Source organism: Carassius carassius, chromosome 1, assembly GCF_963082965.1.
Source record: "Carassius carassius chromosome 1, fCarCar2.1, whole genome shotgun sequence".
Lineage (NCBI taxonomy): Eukaryota > Metazoa > Chordata > Actinopteri > Cypriniformes > Cyprinidae > Carassius > Carassius carassius.
In genome coordinates, this window is record NC_081755.1 from 10,296,496 (window position 1) to 10,311,043 (window position 14,548).

Genomic DNA, 14,548 nt, shown 5'->3' on the forward strand with positions numbered 1-14,548 from the left:
TGTACTTATATTTGAAAAATTCCTGCACGTAATTACATCTGTAATTAATTTCTGTAATTACATGTATAATTACATGGTTGACCCATCCCTCACACCTTAACACACCCTTATACTTACCCATACCACCAAATCTGTCCCTAACCTTACCTGTCTCCCACCTCAATAGCAGCAAAACCAATTAACAATACAATATGAACACAATAAGTACATGTATTCATTTTTGATGTAAGTACATAGTAGTTAAGGCCACTTAATATAAAGTGGGACCGAATTCAGTATGTCCTATTTACGACACATGCTTAAACCAACTAAGCCACGGCGCCAACCTGCACACACTCTCCCAGGGAGCGGCACTTAGAGGATAAAAGCATCCAGATAAGAGGCTAACGGCCAGGCTCTGCACAGCCTAAAATGGTTTTTTTGACAACTGATTCGGGAGGCCAGCTAGCCTCTGGGTTTGTTGGCCAAGTGCCATTAGTTAACTTTTGAATGGCCTAATCTGGCAGTCTAGAAGTCCAGTTTGCTATCTATTGTGCCACAGAGCCTATCAGCAACTGTTGACCTGTTCAAAAGAGCGTTAGCATTATCAGGATGTGGTTTGGAAATGGAATCGCCTGCTGCCTTTCCTATCCCTGTTTGCAGTCCGATCTCAGAAAAGCACATGCTTGAGGCACACAAGGGATGCTAAAGGCACCGCTGGGAATTGAACCCAGGATCTCCAGATTACGAGACAGACGCTTTGACCAACTAAGCCACAGCGCCAAGCAGAGCACTAGGAGGGTGAGTAGGTTGATCAAAACATCCAGCGGTGAGGACAAAGGTCCACGGGCTGGTCAGCTTATGAGATTTTTCACAACTTTCTGTTGCCCGAGGGCATAAGCTTGCAATTTAATGATAAACAAAAGGCCAGAAGTCACCAATCTGTTTTGACTCAAACCCACAAACTTCAAATGGCAGACTAATAGTCCAATGCGCTACACTCTGCGCCACATGCAGTAGCTCCTTCCAGGCTTGCAGCAGTCCTAAACCAAGGAGCACGTGTTTGCAAGGCAAGCTCTTTGACCAGCTGAGCCATGCTGCATTGCTAAGATGACTCTGGGCAGCGTCTAAGGGGTGGTTCGCAAATTAAATTGCATGCTGCTCTAGCACTCCTCTGCACCCCCTTTTACGGAGACCAAAAACTCTCAGCCCAAGGCGCCACTTCATCACCAGCAAAGGCACCACTGGGATTCGAACCCAGGATCTCCTGTTTACTAAACAGGCGCTTTAACCAGCTAAGCCACAGCACCAACTTGCTTGTATCTAGTAAGAAAGTGAGATTTAGAGTTTTATAACTCTGGAGGGGTGGCCAGAGAGCATGTGTGTTTGTTGGCCAAGCGCCATTAACAGAATGCCAAAAGTAACGACTCTGGTGGAACTCGAACCCACAACCTTTGAATGGCCTCATTTGGCAGTCTAGAAGACCAATGCGCTATCCATTGCGCCACAGAGACATGTGTGGAGCTTTTTTTTCCTGGCTCTGTACCGCCTGATTGCGCAAAGCAAAAAAACACAACCCAAGGTGGTGTTTGATTACCAGCAAAGACAGTGCTGGGATTTGAATTCAGGGACCCACTTTATATTAAGTGGCCTTAACTACTATGTACTTAAATTTTAATTATTAATTTGGTACAAATCCCTTATTGTGAAAATGCATGTTTTTACATTGTACTTATATTTGAAAAATATCTGCACGTAATTACATCTGTAATTAATTTCTGTGATTACATGTATAATTACATGGTTGACCCATCCCTCACACCTTAACACACCCTTATACTTACCCATACCACCAAATCTGTCCCTAACCTTACCTGTTTCCCAACTCAATAGCAGCAAAACCTATTAACAATACAATATGAACACAATAAGTACATGTATTCATTTTTTGATGTAAGTACATAGTAGTTAAGCCTGGAAGGAGTTACTGCATGTGGCGCAGAGTGTAGCGCATTGGACTATTAGTCTGCGATTTGAGGCCATATGAAGTTTGTGGGTTTGAGTCAAAACAGATTGGTGACTTCTGGCATTTTGTTTATGATTAAATTGCAAGCTTATGCCCTCGGGCAACAGAAAGTTGTGAAAAATCTCATAAGCTGATAAACAAAAGGCCAGAAGTCACCAATCTGTTTTGACTCAAACCCACAAACTTCATATGGCCTTAAATCGCAGACTAATAGTACAATGCGCTACACTCTGCGCCACATGCAGTAGCTCCTTCCAGGCTTGCAGCAGTCCTAAACCAAGGAGCACGTGTTTGCAAGGCAAGCTCTTTGACCAGGTGAGCCATGCTGCATTGCTGAGATGACTCTGGGCAGCATCTGAGGGGTGGTTCGCAAATTAAATTGCATGCTGCTCTAGCACTCCTCTGCACCCCCTTTTACGGAGATCAAAACCACTCAGCCCAAGGCGCTACTACATCACCAGCAAAGGCACCGCTGGGATTCGAACCCAGGATCTCCTGTTTACTAGACAGGCGCTTTAACCAACTAAGCCACGGCACCAACTTGCATGTATCTAGTAAGAAATTGAGATTTAGAGTTTTATAACTCTGGAGGGGTGGACAGAGAGCATGTGTGTTTGTTGGCCAAGCGCCATTAACAGAATGCCACTCGAACCCACAACCTTTGAATGGCCTCATTTGGCAGTCTAGAAGTCCAATGCGCTATCCATTGCGCCACAGAGACATGTTTGGAGCTTTTTTTTCCTGGCTTTGTACCGACTGATTGCGCAAAGGAAAAAAACACAACCCAAGGTGGTGTTTGATTACCATCAAAGACAGTGCTGGGATTTGAATTCAGGGACCCACTTTATATTAAGTGGCCTTAACTACTATGTACTTAAATTTTAATTATTAATTTGGTACAAATCCCTTATTGTGTACATGCATGTTTTTACATTGTACTTATATTTGAAAAATATCTGCACGTAATTACATCTGTAATTAATTTCTGTAATTACATGTATAATTTTGACCAATGCCTCACACCTTAACACACCCTTATACTTACCCATACCACCAAATCTGTCCCTAACCTTACCTGTTTCCCACCTCAATAGCAGCAAAACCTATTAACAATACAATATGAACACAATAAGTACATGTATTCATTTTTTGATGTAAGTACATAGTAGTTAAGGCCACTTAATATAAAGTGGGACCGAATTCAGTATGTCCTATTTACGACACAAGCTTAAACCAACTAAGCCACGGCGCCAACCTGCACACACTCTCCCAGGGAGCGGCACTTAGAGGATAAAAGTATCCAGATAAGAGGCTAACGGCCAGGCTCTGCACAGCCTAAAATGGTTTTTTTGACAACTGATTCGGGAGGCCAGCTAGCCTCTGGGTTTGTTGGCCAAGTGCCATTAGTTAACTTTTGAATGGCCTAATCTGGCAGTCTAGAAGTCCAGTTTGCTATCTATTGTGCCACAGAGCCTATCAGCAACTGTTGACCTGTTCAAAAGAGCGTTAGCATTATCAGGATGTGGTTTGGAAATGGAATCGCCTGCTGCCTTTCCTATCCCTGTTTGCAGTCCGATCTCAGAAAAGCACATGCTTGAGGCACACAAGGGATGCTAAAGGCACCGCTGGGGTTTGAACCCAGGATCTCCAGTTTACGAGACAGACGCTTTGACCAACTAAGCCACAGTGCCAAGCAGAGCACTAGGAGGGTGAGTAGGTTGATCAAAACATCCAGCGGTGAGGACAAAGGTCCACGGGCTGGTCAGCTTATGAGATTTTTCACAACTTTCTGTTGCCCGAGGGCATAAGCTTGCAATTTAATGATAAACAAAAGGCCAGAAGTCAGCAATCTGTTTTGACTCAAACCCACAAACTTCAAATCGCAGACTAATAGTCCAATGCGCTACACTCTGCGCCACATGCAGTAGCTCCTTCCAGGCTTGCAGCAGTCCTAAACCAAGGATCACGTGTTTGCAAGGCAAGCTCTTTGACCAGGTGAGCCATGCTGCATTGCTGAGATGACTCTGGGCAGCATCTGAGGGGTGGTTCGCAAATTAAATTGCATGCTGCTCTAGCACTCCTCTGCACCCCCTTTTACGGAGAATAAAACCTCTCAGCCCAAGGCACTACTTCATCACCAGCAAAGGCACCGCTGGGATTCGAACCCAGGATCTCCTGTTTACTAGACAGGCGCTTTAACCAACTAAGCCACGTTGTGTGTTTGTTGGCCAAGCGCCATTAACAGAATGCCAAAAGTAACGACTCTGGTGGGACTCGAACCCACAACCTTTGAATGGCCTCATTTGGCAGTCTAGAAGTCCAATGCGCTATCCATTGCGCCACAGAGACATGTGTGGAGCTTTTTTTTCCTGGCTCTGTACCGCCTGATTGCGCAAAGCAAAAAAACACAACCCAAGGTGGTGTTTGATTACCAGCAAAGACAGTGCTGGGATTTGAATTCAGGGACCCACTTTATATTAAGTGGCCTTAACTACTATGTACTTAAATTTTAATTATTAATTTGGTACAAATCCCTTATTGTGTACATGCATGTTTTTACATTGTACTTATATTTGAAAAATATCTGCACATAATTACATCTGTAATTAATTTCTGTAAATACATGTATAATTACATGGTTGACCCATCCCTCACACCTTAACACACCCTTATACTTACCCATACCACCAAATCTGTCCCTAACCTTACCTGTTTCCCACCTCAATAGCAGCAAAACCTATTAACAATACAATATGAACACAATAAGTACATGTATTCATTTTTTGATGTAAGTACATAGTAGTTAAGGCCACTTAATATAAAGTGGGACCGAATTCAGTATGTCCTATTTACGACACAAGCTTAAACCAACTAAGCCACGGCGCCAACCTGCACACACTCTCCCAGGGAGCGGCACTTAGAGGATAAAAGCATCCAGATAAGAGGCTAACGGCCAGGCTCTGCACAGCCTAAAATGTTTTTTTTGACAACTGATTCGGGAGGCCAGCTAGCCTCTGGGTTTGTTGGCCAAGTGCCATTAGTTAACCTTTGAATGGCCTCATCTGGCAGTCTAGAAGTCCAGTTTGCTATCTATTGTGCCACAGAGCCTATCAGCAACTGTTGACCTGTTCAAAAGAGCATTAGCATTATCAGGATGTGGTTTGGAAATGGAATCGCCTGCTGCCTTTGCTATCCCTGTTTGCAGTCCGATTTCAGAAAAGCACATGCTTGAGGCACACAAGGGATGCTAAAGGCACCGCTGGAATTTGAACCCAGAATCTCCTGTTTACGAGACAGACGCTTTAACCAACTAAGCCACAGCGCCAAGCAGAGCACTAGGAGGGTGAGTAAGTTGATCAAAACATCCAGCGGTGAGGACAAAGTTCCACGGGCTGGTCAGCTTATAAGATTTTTCACAACTTTCTGTTGCCCGAGGGCATAAGCTTGCAATTTCATGATAAACAAAAGGCCAGAAGTCACCAATCTGTTTTGACTCAAACCCACAAACTTCATATGGCCTCAAATCGCAGACTAATAGTCCAATGCGCTACACTCTGCGCCACATGCAGTAGCTCCTTCCAGGCTTGCAGCAGTCCTAAACCAAGGATCACGTGTTTGCAAGGCAAGCTCTTTGACCAGGTGAGCCATGCTGCATTGCTGAGATGACTCTGGGCAGCATCTGAGGGGTGGTTCGCAAATTAAATTGCATGCTGCTCTAGCACTCCTCTGCACCCCCTTTTACGGAGACCAAAACCTCTCAGCCCAAGGCGCTACTTCATCACCAGCAAAGGCACCGCTGGGATTCGAACCCAGGATCTCCTGTTTACTAGAAAGGCGCTTTAACCAACTAAGCCACGGCACCAACTAGCATGTATCTAGTAAGAAATTGAGATTTAGAGTTTTATAACTCTGGAGGGGTGGACAGAGAGCATGTGTGTTTGTTGGCCAAGCGCCATTAACAGAATGCCAAAAGTAACGACTCTGGTGGGACTTGAACCCACAACCTTTGAATGGCCTCATTTGGCAGTCTAGAAGTCCAATGCGCTATCCATTGCGCCACAGAGTCTTGTGTGGAGTTTTTTTTCCTGGCTCTGTACCGCCTGATTGCGCAAAGCAAAAAAACACAACCCAAGGTGGTGTTTGATTACCAGCAAAGACAGTGCTGGGATTTGAATTCAGGGACCCACTTTATATTAAGTGGCCTTAACTACTATGTACTTAAATTTTAATTATTAATTTGGTACAAATCCCTTATTGTGTACATGCATGTTTTTACATTGTACTTATATTTGAAAAATATCTGCACGTAATTACATCTGTAATTAATTTCTGTAATTACATGTATAATTACATGGTTGACCCATCCCTCACACCTTAACACACCCTTATACTTACCCATACCACCAAATCTGTCCCTAACCTTACCTGTTTCCCACCTCAATAGCAGCAAAACCAATTAACAATACAATATGAACACAATAAGTACATGTATTCATTTTTGATGTAAGTACATAGTAGTTAAGGCCACTTAATATAAAGTGGGACCGAATTCAGTATGTCCTATTTACGACACATGCTTAAACCAACTAAGCCACGGCGCCAACTTGCACACACTCTCCCAGCGAGCGGCACTTAGAGGATAAAAGCATCCAGATAAGAGGCTAACGGCCAGGCTCTGCACAGCCTAAAAATGTTTTTTTTGACAACTGATTCGGGAGGCCAGCTAGCCTCTGGGTTTGTTGGCCAAGTGCCATTAGTTAACTTTTGAATGGCCTAATCTGGCAGTCTAGAAGTCCAGTTTGCTATATATTGTGCCACAGAGCCTATCAGCAACTGTTGACCTGTTCAAAAGAGCGTTAGCATTATCAGGATGTGGTTTGGAAATGGAATCGCCTGCTGCCTTTCCTATCCCTGTTTGCAGTCCGATCTCAGAAAAGCACATGCTTGAGGCACACAAGGGATGCTAAAGGCACCGCTGGGATTTGAACCCAGGATCTTCTGTTTACGAGACAGACGCTTTGACCAACTAAGCCACAGCGCCAAGCAGAGCACTAGGAGGGTGAGTAAGTTGATCAAAACATCCAGCGGTGAGGACAAAGGTACACGGGCTGGTCAGCTTATGAGATTTTTCACAACTTTCTGTTGCCTGAGGGCATAAGCTTGCAATTTAATGATAAACAAAAGGCCAGAAGTCACCAATCTGTTTTGACTCAAACCCACAAACTTCATATGGCCTCAAATCGCAGACTAATAGTCCAATGCGCTACACTCTGCGCCACATGCAGTAGCTCCTTCCAGGCTTGCAGCAGTCCTAAATCAAGGATCACGTGTTTGCAAGGCAAGCTCTTTGACCAGGTGAGCCATGCTGCATTGCTGAGATGACTCTGGGCAGCATCTGAGGGGTGGTTCGCAAATTAAATTGCATGCTGCTCTAGCACTCCTCTGCACCCCCTTTTACGGAGATCAAAACCACTCAGCCCAAGGCGCTACTTCATCACCAGCAAAGGCACCGCTGGGATTCGAACCCAGGATCTCCTGTTTACTAGACAGGCGCTTTAACCAACTAAGCCACGGCACCAACTTGCATGTATCTAGTAAGAAAGTGAGATTTAGAGTTTTATAACTCTGGAGGGGTGGCCAGAGAGCATGTGTGTTTGTTGGCCAAGTGCCATTAACAGAATGCCAAAAGTAATGACTCTGGTGGGACTCGAACCCACAACCTTTGAATGGCCTCATTTGGCAGTCTAGAAGTCCAATGCGCTATCCATTGCGCCACAGAGACATGTGTGGAGCTTTTTTTTCCTGGCTCTGTACCGCCTGATTGAGCAAAGCAAAAAAACACAACCCAAGGTGGTGTTTGATTACCAGCAAAGACAGTGCTGGGATTTGAATTCAGGGACCCACTTTATATTAAGTGGCCTTAACTACTATGTACTTAAATTTTAATTATTAATTTGGTACAAATCCCTTATTGTGTACATGCATGTTTTTACATTGTACTTATATTTGAAAAATATCTGCACGTAATTACATCTGTAATTAATTTCTGTAATTACATGTATAATTACATGGTTGACCCATCCCTCACACCTTAACACACCTTTATACTTACCCATACCACCAAATCTGTCCCTAACCTTACCTGTTTCCCACCTCAATAGCAGCAAAACCTATTAACAATACAATATGAACACAATAAGTACATGTATTCATTTTTTGATGTAAGTACATAGTAGTTAAGGCCACTTAATATAAAGTGGGACCGAATTCAGTATGTCCTATTTACGACACAAGCTTAAACCAACTAAGCCACGGCGCCAACATGCACACACTCTCCCAGGGAGCGGCACTTAGAGGATAAAAGCATCCAGATAAGAGGCTAACGGCCAGGCTCTGCACAGCCTAAAATGGTTTTTTTGACAACTGATTCGGGAGGCCAGCTAGCCTCTGGGTTTGTTGGCCAAGTGCCATTAGTTAACCTTTGAATGGCCTCATCTGGCAGTCTAGAAGTCCAGTTTGCTATCTATTGTGCCACAGAGCCTATCAGCAACTGTTGACCTGTTCAAAAGAGCGTTAGCATTATCAGGATGTGGTTTGGAAATGGAATCGCCTGCTGCCTTTGCTATCCCTTTTTGCAGTCCGATTTCAGAAAAGCACATGCTTGAGTTGAGGCACACAAGGGATGCTAAAGGCACCGCTGGGATTTGAACCCAGGATCTCCTGTTTACGAGACAGACGCTTTAACCAACTAAGCCACAGCGCCAAGAAGAGCACTAGGAGGGTGAGTAAGTTGATCAAAACATCCAGCGGTGAGGACAAAGGTCCACGGGCTGGTCAGCTTATTAGATTTTTCACAACTTTCTGTTGCCCGAGGGCATAAGCTTGCAATTTAATGATAAACAAAAGGCCAGAAGTCACCAATCTGTTTTGACTCAAACCCACAAACTTCAAATGGCCTCAAATCGCAGACTAATAGTCCAATGCGCTACACTCTGCACCACATGCAGTAGCTCCTTCCAGGCTTGCAGCAGTCCTAAAGTTTGCAAGGCAAGCTCTTTGACCAGCTGAGCCATGCTGCATTGCTGAGATGACTCTGGGCAGCATCTGAGGGGTGGTTCGCAAATTAAATTGCATGCTGCTCTAGCACTCCTCTGCACCCCCTTTTACGGAGACCAAAAACTCTCAGCCCAAGGCGCTACTTCATCACCAGCAAAGGCACCGCTGGGATTCGAACCCAGGATCTCCTGTTTACTAGACAGGCGCTTTAACCAACTAAGCCACGGCACCAACTTGCATGTATCTAGTAAGAAATTGAGATTTAGAGTTTTATAACTCTGGAGGGATGGACAGAGAGCATGTGTGTTTGTTGGCCAAGCGCCATTAACAGAATGCCAAAAGTAACGACTCTGGTGGGACACGAACCCACAACCTTTGAATGGCCTCATTTGGCAGTCTAGAAGTCCAATGCGCTATCCATTGCGCCACAGAGACATGTGTGGAGCTTTTTTTTCCTGGCTCTCTACCGCCTGATTGCGCAAAGCAAAAAAAACACAACCCAAGGTGGTGTTTGATTACCAGCAAAGACAGTGCTGGGATTTGAATTCAGGGACCCACTTTATATTAAGTGGCCTCAACTACTATGTACTTAAATTTTAATTATTAATTTGGTACAAATCCCTTATTGTGTACATGCATGTTTTTACATTGTACTTATATTTGAAAAATATCTGCACGTAATTACATCTGTAATTAATTTCTGTAATTACATGTATAATTACATGGTTGACCCATCCCTCACACCTTAACACACCCTTATACTTACCCATACCACCAAATCTGTCCCTAACCTTACCTGTTTCCCACCTCAATAGCAGCAAAACCTATTAACAATACAATATGAACACAATAAGTACATGTATTCATTTTTTGATGTAAGTACATAGTAGTTAAGGCCACTTAATATAAAGTGGGACCGAATTCAGTATGTCCTATTTACGACACAAGCTTAAACCAACTAAGCCACGGCGCCAACCTGCACACACTCTCCCAGGGAGCGGCACTTAGAGGATAAAAGCATCCAGATAAGAGGCTAACAGCCAGGCTCTGCACAGCCTAAAATGGTTTTTTTGACAACTGATTTGGGAGGCCAGCTAGCCTCTGGGTTTGTTGGCCAAGTGCCATTAGTTAACCTTTGAATGGCCTCATCTGGCAGTCTAGAAGTCCAGTTTGCTATCTATTGTGCCACAGAGCCTATCATCAACTGTTGACCTGTTCAAAAGAGCGTTAGCATTATCAGGATGTGGTTTGGAAATGGAATCGCCTGCTGCCTTTCCTATCCCTGTTTGCAGTCCGATTTCAGAAAAGCAAATGCTTGAGGCACACAAGGGATGCTAAAGGCACCGCTGGGATTTGAACCCAGTATCTCCTGTTTACGAGACAGACGCTTTGACCAACTAAGCCACAGCGCCAAGCAGAGCACTAGGAGGGTGAGTAGGTTGATCAAAACATCCAGCGGTGAGGACAAAGGTCCACGGGCTGGTCAGCTTATGAGATTTTCACAACTTTCTGTTGCCTGAGGGCATAAGCTTGCAATTTAATGATAAACAAAAGGCCAGAAGTCACCAATCTGTTTTGACTCAAACCCACAAACGGCCTTAAATCGCAGACTAATAGTCCAATGCGCTACACTCTGCGCCACATGCAGTAGCTCCTTCCAGGCTTGCAGCAGTCCTAAACCAAGGATCACGTGTTTGCAAGGCAAGCTCTTTGACCAGGTGAGCCATGCTGCATTGCTGAGATGACTCTGGGCAGCATCTGAGGGGTGGTTCGCAAATTAAATTGCATGCTGCTCTAGCACTCCTCTGCACCCCCTTTTACGGAGACCAAAACCTCTCAGCCCAAGGCGCTACTTCATCACCAGCAAAGGCACCGCTGGGATTCGAACCCAGGATCTCCTGTTTACTAGACAGGCGCTTTAACCAACTAAGCCACGGCACCAACTTGCATGTATCTAGTAAGAAATTGAGATTTAGAGTTTTATAACTCTGGAGGGATGGACAGAGAGCATGTGTGTTTGTTGGCCAAGCGCCAATAACAGAATGCCAAAAGTAACGACTCTGGTGGGACACGAACCCACAACCTTTGAATGGCCTCATTTGGCAGTCTAGAAGTCCAATGCGCTATCCATTGCGCCACAGAGACATGTGTGGAGCTTTTTTTTCCTGGCTCTGTACCGCCTGATTGCGCAAAGCAAAAAAAACACAACCCAAGGTGGTGTTTGATTACCAGCAAAGACAGTGCTGGGATTTGAATTCAGGGACCCACTTTATATTAAGTGGCCTCAACTACTATGTACTTAAATTTTAATTATTAATTTGGTACAAATCCCTTATTGTGTACATGCATGTTTTTACATTGTACATATTTTGAAAAATATCTGCACGTAATTACATCTGTAATTAATTTCTGTAATTACATGTATAATTACATGGTTGACCCATCCCTCACACCTTAACACACCCTTATACTTACCCATACCACCAAATCTGTCCCTAACCTTACCTGTTTCCCACCTCAATAGCAGCAAAACCTATTAACAATACAATATGAACACAATAAGTACATGTATTCATTTTTTGATGTAAGTACATAGTAGTTAAGGCCACTTAATATAAAGTGGGACCGAATTCAGTATGTCCTATTTACGACACAAGCTTAAACCAACTAAGCCACGGCGCCAACCTGCACACACTCTCCCAGGGAGCGGCACTTAGAGGATAAAAGCATCCAGATAAGAGGCTAACAGCCAGGCTCTGCACAGCCTAAAATGGTTTTTTTGACAACTGATTTGGGAGGCCAGCTAGCCTCTGGGTTTGTTGGCCAAGTGCCATTAGTTAACCTTTGAATGGCCTCATCTGGCAGTCTAGAAGTCCAGTTTGCTATATATTGTGCCACAGAGCCTATCAGCAACTGTTGACCTGTTCAAAAGAGCGTTAGCATTATCAGGATGTGGTTTGGAAATGGAATCGCCTGCTGCCTTTCCTATCCCTGTTTGCAGTCCGATCTCAGAAAAGCACATGCTTGAGGCACACAAGGGATGCTAAAGGCACCGCTGGGATTTGAACCCAGGATCTCCTGTTTACGAGACAGACGCTTTGACCAACTAAGCCACAGCGCCAAGAAGAGCACTAGGAGGGTGAGTAGGTTGATCAAAACATCCAGCGGTGAGGACAAAGGTCCACGGGCTGGTCAGCTTATGAGATTTTTCACAACTTTCTGTTGCCCGAGGGCATAAGCTTGCAATTTAATGATAAACAAAAGGCCAGAAGTCACCAATCTGTTTTGACTCAAACCCACAAACTTCAAATGGCCTTAAATCGCAGACTAATAGTCCAATGCGCTACACTCTGCGCCACATGCAGTAGCTCCTTCCAGGCTTGCAGCAGTCCTAAACCAAGGATCACGTGTTTGCAAGGCAAGCTCTTTGACCAGGTGAGCCATGCTGCATTGCTGAGATGACTCTGGGCAGCATCTGAGGGGTGGTTCGCAAATTAAATTGCATGCTGCTCTAGCACTCCTCTGCACCCCCTTTTACGGAGACCAAAACCTCTCAGCCCAAGGCGCTACTTCATCACCAGCAAAGGCACCGCTGGGATTCGAACCCAGGATCTCCTGTTTACTAGACAGGCGCTTTAACCAACTAAGCCACGGCACCAACTTGCATGTATCTAGTAAGAAATTGAGATTTAGAGTTTTATAACTCTGGAGGGATGGACAGAGAGCATGTGTGTTTGTTGGCCAAGCGCCATTAACAGAATGCCAAAAGTAACGACTCTGGTGGGACACGAACCCACAACCTTTGAATGGCCTCATTTGGCAGTCTAGAAGTCCAATGCGCTATCCATTGCGCCACAGAGACATGTGTGGAGCTTTTTTTTCCTGGCTCTGTACCGCGTGATTGCGCAAAGCAAAAAAAACACAACCCAAGGTGGTGTTTGATTACCAGCAAAGACAGTGCTGGGATTTGAATTCAGGGACCCACTTTATATTAAGTGGCCTCAACTACTATGTACTTAAATTTTAATTATTAATTTGGTACAAATCCCTTATTGTGTACATGCATGTTTTTACATTGTACTTATATTTGAAAAATATCTGCACGTAATTACATCTGTAATTAATTTCTGTAATTACATGTATAATTACATGGTTGACCCATCCCTCACACCTTAACACACCCTTATACTTACCCATACCACCAAATCTGTCCCTAACCTTACCTGTTTCCCACCTCAATAGCAGCAAAACCTATTAACAATACAATATGAACACAATAAGTACATGTATTCATTTTTTGATGTAAGTACATAGTAGTTAAGGCCACTTAATATAAAGTGGGACCGAATTCAGTATGTCCTATTTACGACACAAGCTTAAACCAACTAAGCCACGGCGCCAACCTGCACACACTCTCCCAGGGAGCGGCACTTAGAGGATAAAAGCATCCAGATAAGAGGCTAACAGCCAGGCTCTGCACAGCCTAAAATGGTTTTTTTGACAACTGATTTGGGAGGCCAGCTAGCCTCTGGGTTTGTTGGCCAAGTGCCATTAGTTAACCTTTGAATGGCCTCATCTGGCAGTCTAGAAGTCCAGTTTGCTATCTATTGTGCCACAGAGCCTATCATCAACTGTTGACCTGTTCAAAAGAGCGTTAGCATTATCAGGATGTGGTTTGGAAACGGAATCGCCTGCTGCCTTTCCTATCCCTGTTTGCAGTCCGATTTCAGAAAAGCAAATGCTTGAGGCACACAAGGGATGCTAAAGGCACCGCTGGGATTTGAACCCAGTATCTCCTGTTTACGAGACAGACGCTTTGACCAACTAAGCCACAGCGCCAAGCAGAGCACTAGGAGGGTGAGTAGGTTGATCAAAACATCCAGCGGTGAGGACAAAGGTCCACGGGCTGGTCAGCTTATGAGATTTTTCACAACTTTCTGTTGCCCGAGGGCATAAGCTTGCAATTTAATGATAAACAAAAGGCCAGAAGTCACCAATCTGTTTTGCCTCAAACGGCCTCAAATCGCAGACTAATAGTCCAATGCGCTACACTCTGCGCCACATGCAGTAGCTCCTTCCAGGCTTGCAGCAGTCCTAAACCAAGGATCACGTGTTTGCAAGGCAAGCTCTTTGACCAGGTGAGCCATGCTGCATTGCTGAGATGACTCTGGGCAGCATCTGAGGGGTGGTTCGCAAATTAAATTGCATGCTGCTCTAGCACTCCTCTGCACCCCCTTTTACGGAGACCAAAACCTCTCAGCCCAAGGCACTACTTCATCAACAGCAAAGGCACCGCTGGGATTCGAACCCAGGATCTCCTGTTTACTAGACAGGCGCTTTAACCAACTAAGCCACAGCACCAACTTGCTTGTATCTAGTAAGAAAGTGAGATTTAGATTTTTATAACTCTGGAGGGGTGGCCAGAGAGCATGTGTGTTTGTTGGCCAAGCGCCATTAACAGAATGCCAAAAGTAACGACTCTGGTGG

General features: G+C 44.5%; 22 non-coding genes across 22 annotated transcripts; all 22 read right to left on the reverse strand.

Moving 5' to 3' along the window:
- Nucleotides 1–688: 688 nt before the first annotated feature.
- trnat-cgu (transfer RNA threonine (anticodon CGU)) lies at nt 689–762 on the reverse strand. The gene has a single exon. It is a non-coding gene; the product is annotated as a tRNA-Thr (tRNA).
- Nucleotides 763–1,215: 453 nt separating this feature from the next.
- Nucleotides 1,216–1,289, reverse strand: trnat-agu (transfer RNA threonine (anticodon AGU)). Its single transcript has one exon. It is a non-coding gene; the product is annotated as a tRNA-Thr (tRNA).
- A 1,180-nt stretch (nt 1,290–2,469) lies between these two features.
- On the reverse strand, nt 2,470–2,543 carry trnat-agu (transfer RNA threonine (anticodon AGU)). Its single transcript has one exon. It is a non-coding gene; the product is annotated as a tRNA-Thr (tRNA).
- Nucleotides 2,544–3,622: 1,079 nt separating this feature from the next.
- trnat-cgu (transfer RNA threonine (anticodon CGU)) lies at nt 3,623–3,696 on the reverse strand. Its single transcript has one exon. It is a non-coding gene; the product is annotated as a tRNA-Thr (tRNA).
- A 568-nt stretch (nt 3,697–4,264) lies between these two features.
- trnar-ucu (transfer RNA arginine (anticodon UCU)) lies at nt 4,265–4,354 on the reverse strand. The gene is given in 2 exon segments: nt 4,265–4,300; nt 4,318–4,354. It is a non-coding gene; the product is annotated as a tRNA-Arg (tRNA).
- Nucleotides 4,355–5,256: 902 nt separating this feature from the next.
- trnat-cgu (transfer RNA threonine (anticodon CGU)) lies at nt 5,257–5,330 on the reverse strand. The gene has a single exon. It is a non-coding gene; the product is annotated as a tRNA-Thr (tRNA).
- A 463-nt stretch (nt 5,331–5,793) lies between these two features.
- On the reverse strand, nt 5,794–5,867 carry trnat-agu (transfer RNA threonine (anticodon AGU)). The gene has a single exon. It is a non-coding gene; the product is annotated as a tRNA-Thr (tRNA).
- A 114-nt stretch (nt 5,868–5,981) lies between these two features.
- On the reverse strand, nt 5,982–6,071 carry trnar-ucu (transfer RNA arginine (anticodon UCU)). Its single transcript is given in 2 exon segments — nt 5,982–6,017; nt 6,035–6,071. It is a non-coding gene; the product is annotated as a tRNA-Arg (tRNA).
- A 901-nt stretch (nt 6,072–6,972) lies between these two features.
- On the reverse strand, nt 6,973–7,046 carry trnat-cgu (transfer RNA threonine (anticodon CGU)). Its single transcript has one exon. It is a non-coding gene; the product is annotated as a tRNA-Thr (tRNA).
- A 463-nt stretch (nt 7,047–7,509) lies between these two features.
- Nucleotides 7,510–7,583, reverse strand: trnat-agu (transfer RNA threonine (anticodon AGU)). The gene has a single exon. It is a non-coding gene; the product is annotated as a tRNA-Thr (tRNA).
- Nucleotides 7,584–7,697: 114 nt separating this feature from the next.
- trnar-ucu (transfer RNA arginine (anticodon UCU)) lies at nt 7,698–7,787 on the reverse strand. Its single transcript is given in 2 exon segments — nt 7,698–7,733; nt 7,751–7,787. It is a non-coding gene; the product is annotated as a tRNA-Arg (tRNA).
- A 907-nt stretch (nt 7,788–8,694) lies between these two features.
- On the reverse strand, nt 8,695–8,768 carry trnat-cgu (transfer RNA threonine (anticodon CGU)). The gene has a single exon. It is a non-coding gene; the product is annotated as a tRNA-Thr (tRNA).
- Nucleotides 8,769–9,218: 450 nt separating this feature from the next.
- Nucleotides 9,219–9,292, reverse strand: trnat-agu (transfer RNA threonine (anticodon AGU)). Its single transcript has one exon. It is a non-coding gene; the product is annotated as a tRNA-Thr (tRNA).
- A 114-nt stretch (nt 9,293–9,406) lies between these two features.
- Nucleotides 9,407–9,496, reverse strand: trnar-ucu (transfer RNA arginine (anticodon UCU)). Its single transcript is given in 2 exon segments — nt 9,407–9,442; nt 9,460–9,496. It is a non-coding gene; the product is annotated as a tRNA-Arg (tRNA).
- A 903-nt stretch (nt 9,497–10,399) lies between these two features.
- On the reverse strand, nt 10,400–10,473 carry trnat-cgu (transfer RNA threonine (anticodon CGU)). The gene has a single exon. It is a non-coding gene; the product is annotated as a tRNA-Thr (tRNA).
- Nucleotides 10,474–10,928: 455 nt separating this feature from the next.
- Nucleotides 10,929–11,002, reverse strand: trnat-agu (transfer RNA threonine (anticodon AGU)). The gene has a single exon. It is a non-coding gene; the product is annotated as a tRNA-Thr (tRNA).
- A 114-nt stretch (nt 11,003–11,116) lies between these two features.
- trnar-ucu (transfer RNA arginine (anticodon UCU)) lies at nt 11,117–11,206 on the reverse strand. Its single transcript is given in 2 exon segments — nt 11,117–11,152; nt 11,170–11,206. It is a non-coding gene; the product is annotated as a tRNA-Arg (tRNA).
- A 902-nt stretch (nt 11,207–12,108) lies between these two features.
- trnat-cgu (transfer RNA threonine (anticodon CGU)) lies at nt 12,109–12,182 on the reverse strand. Its single transcript has one exon. It is a non-coding gene; the product is annotated as a tRNA-Thr (tRNA).
- A 463-nt stretch (nt 12,183–12,645) lies between these two features.
- Nucleotides 12,646–12,719, reverse strand: trnat-agu (transfer RNA threonine (anticodon AGU)). The gene has a single exon. It is a non-coding gene; the product is annotated as a tRNA-Thr (tRNA).
- A 114-nt stretch (nt 12,720–12,833) lies between these two features.
- trnar-ucu (transfer RNA arginine (anticodon UCU)) lies at nt 12,834–12,923 on the reverse strand. The gene is given in 2 exon segments: nt 12,834–12,869; nt 12,887–12,923. It is a non-coding gene; the product is annotated as a tRNA-Arg (tRNA).
- Nucleotides 12,924–13,826: 903 nt separating this feature from the next.
- On the reverse strand, nt 13,827–13,900 carry trnat-cgu (transfer RNA threonine (anticodon CGU)). The gene has a single exon. It is a non-coding gene; the product is annotated as a tRNA-Thr (tRNA).
- Nucleotides 13,901–14,348: 448 nt separating this feature from the next.
- trnat-agu (transfer RNA threonine (anticodon AGU)) lies at nt 14,349–14,422 on the reverse strand. The gene has a single exon. It is a non-coding gene; the product is annotated as a tRNA-Thr (tRNA).
- Nucleotides 14,423–14,548: the final 126 nt, after the last annotated feature.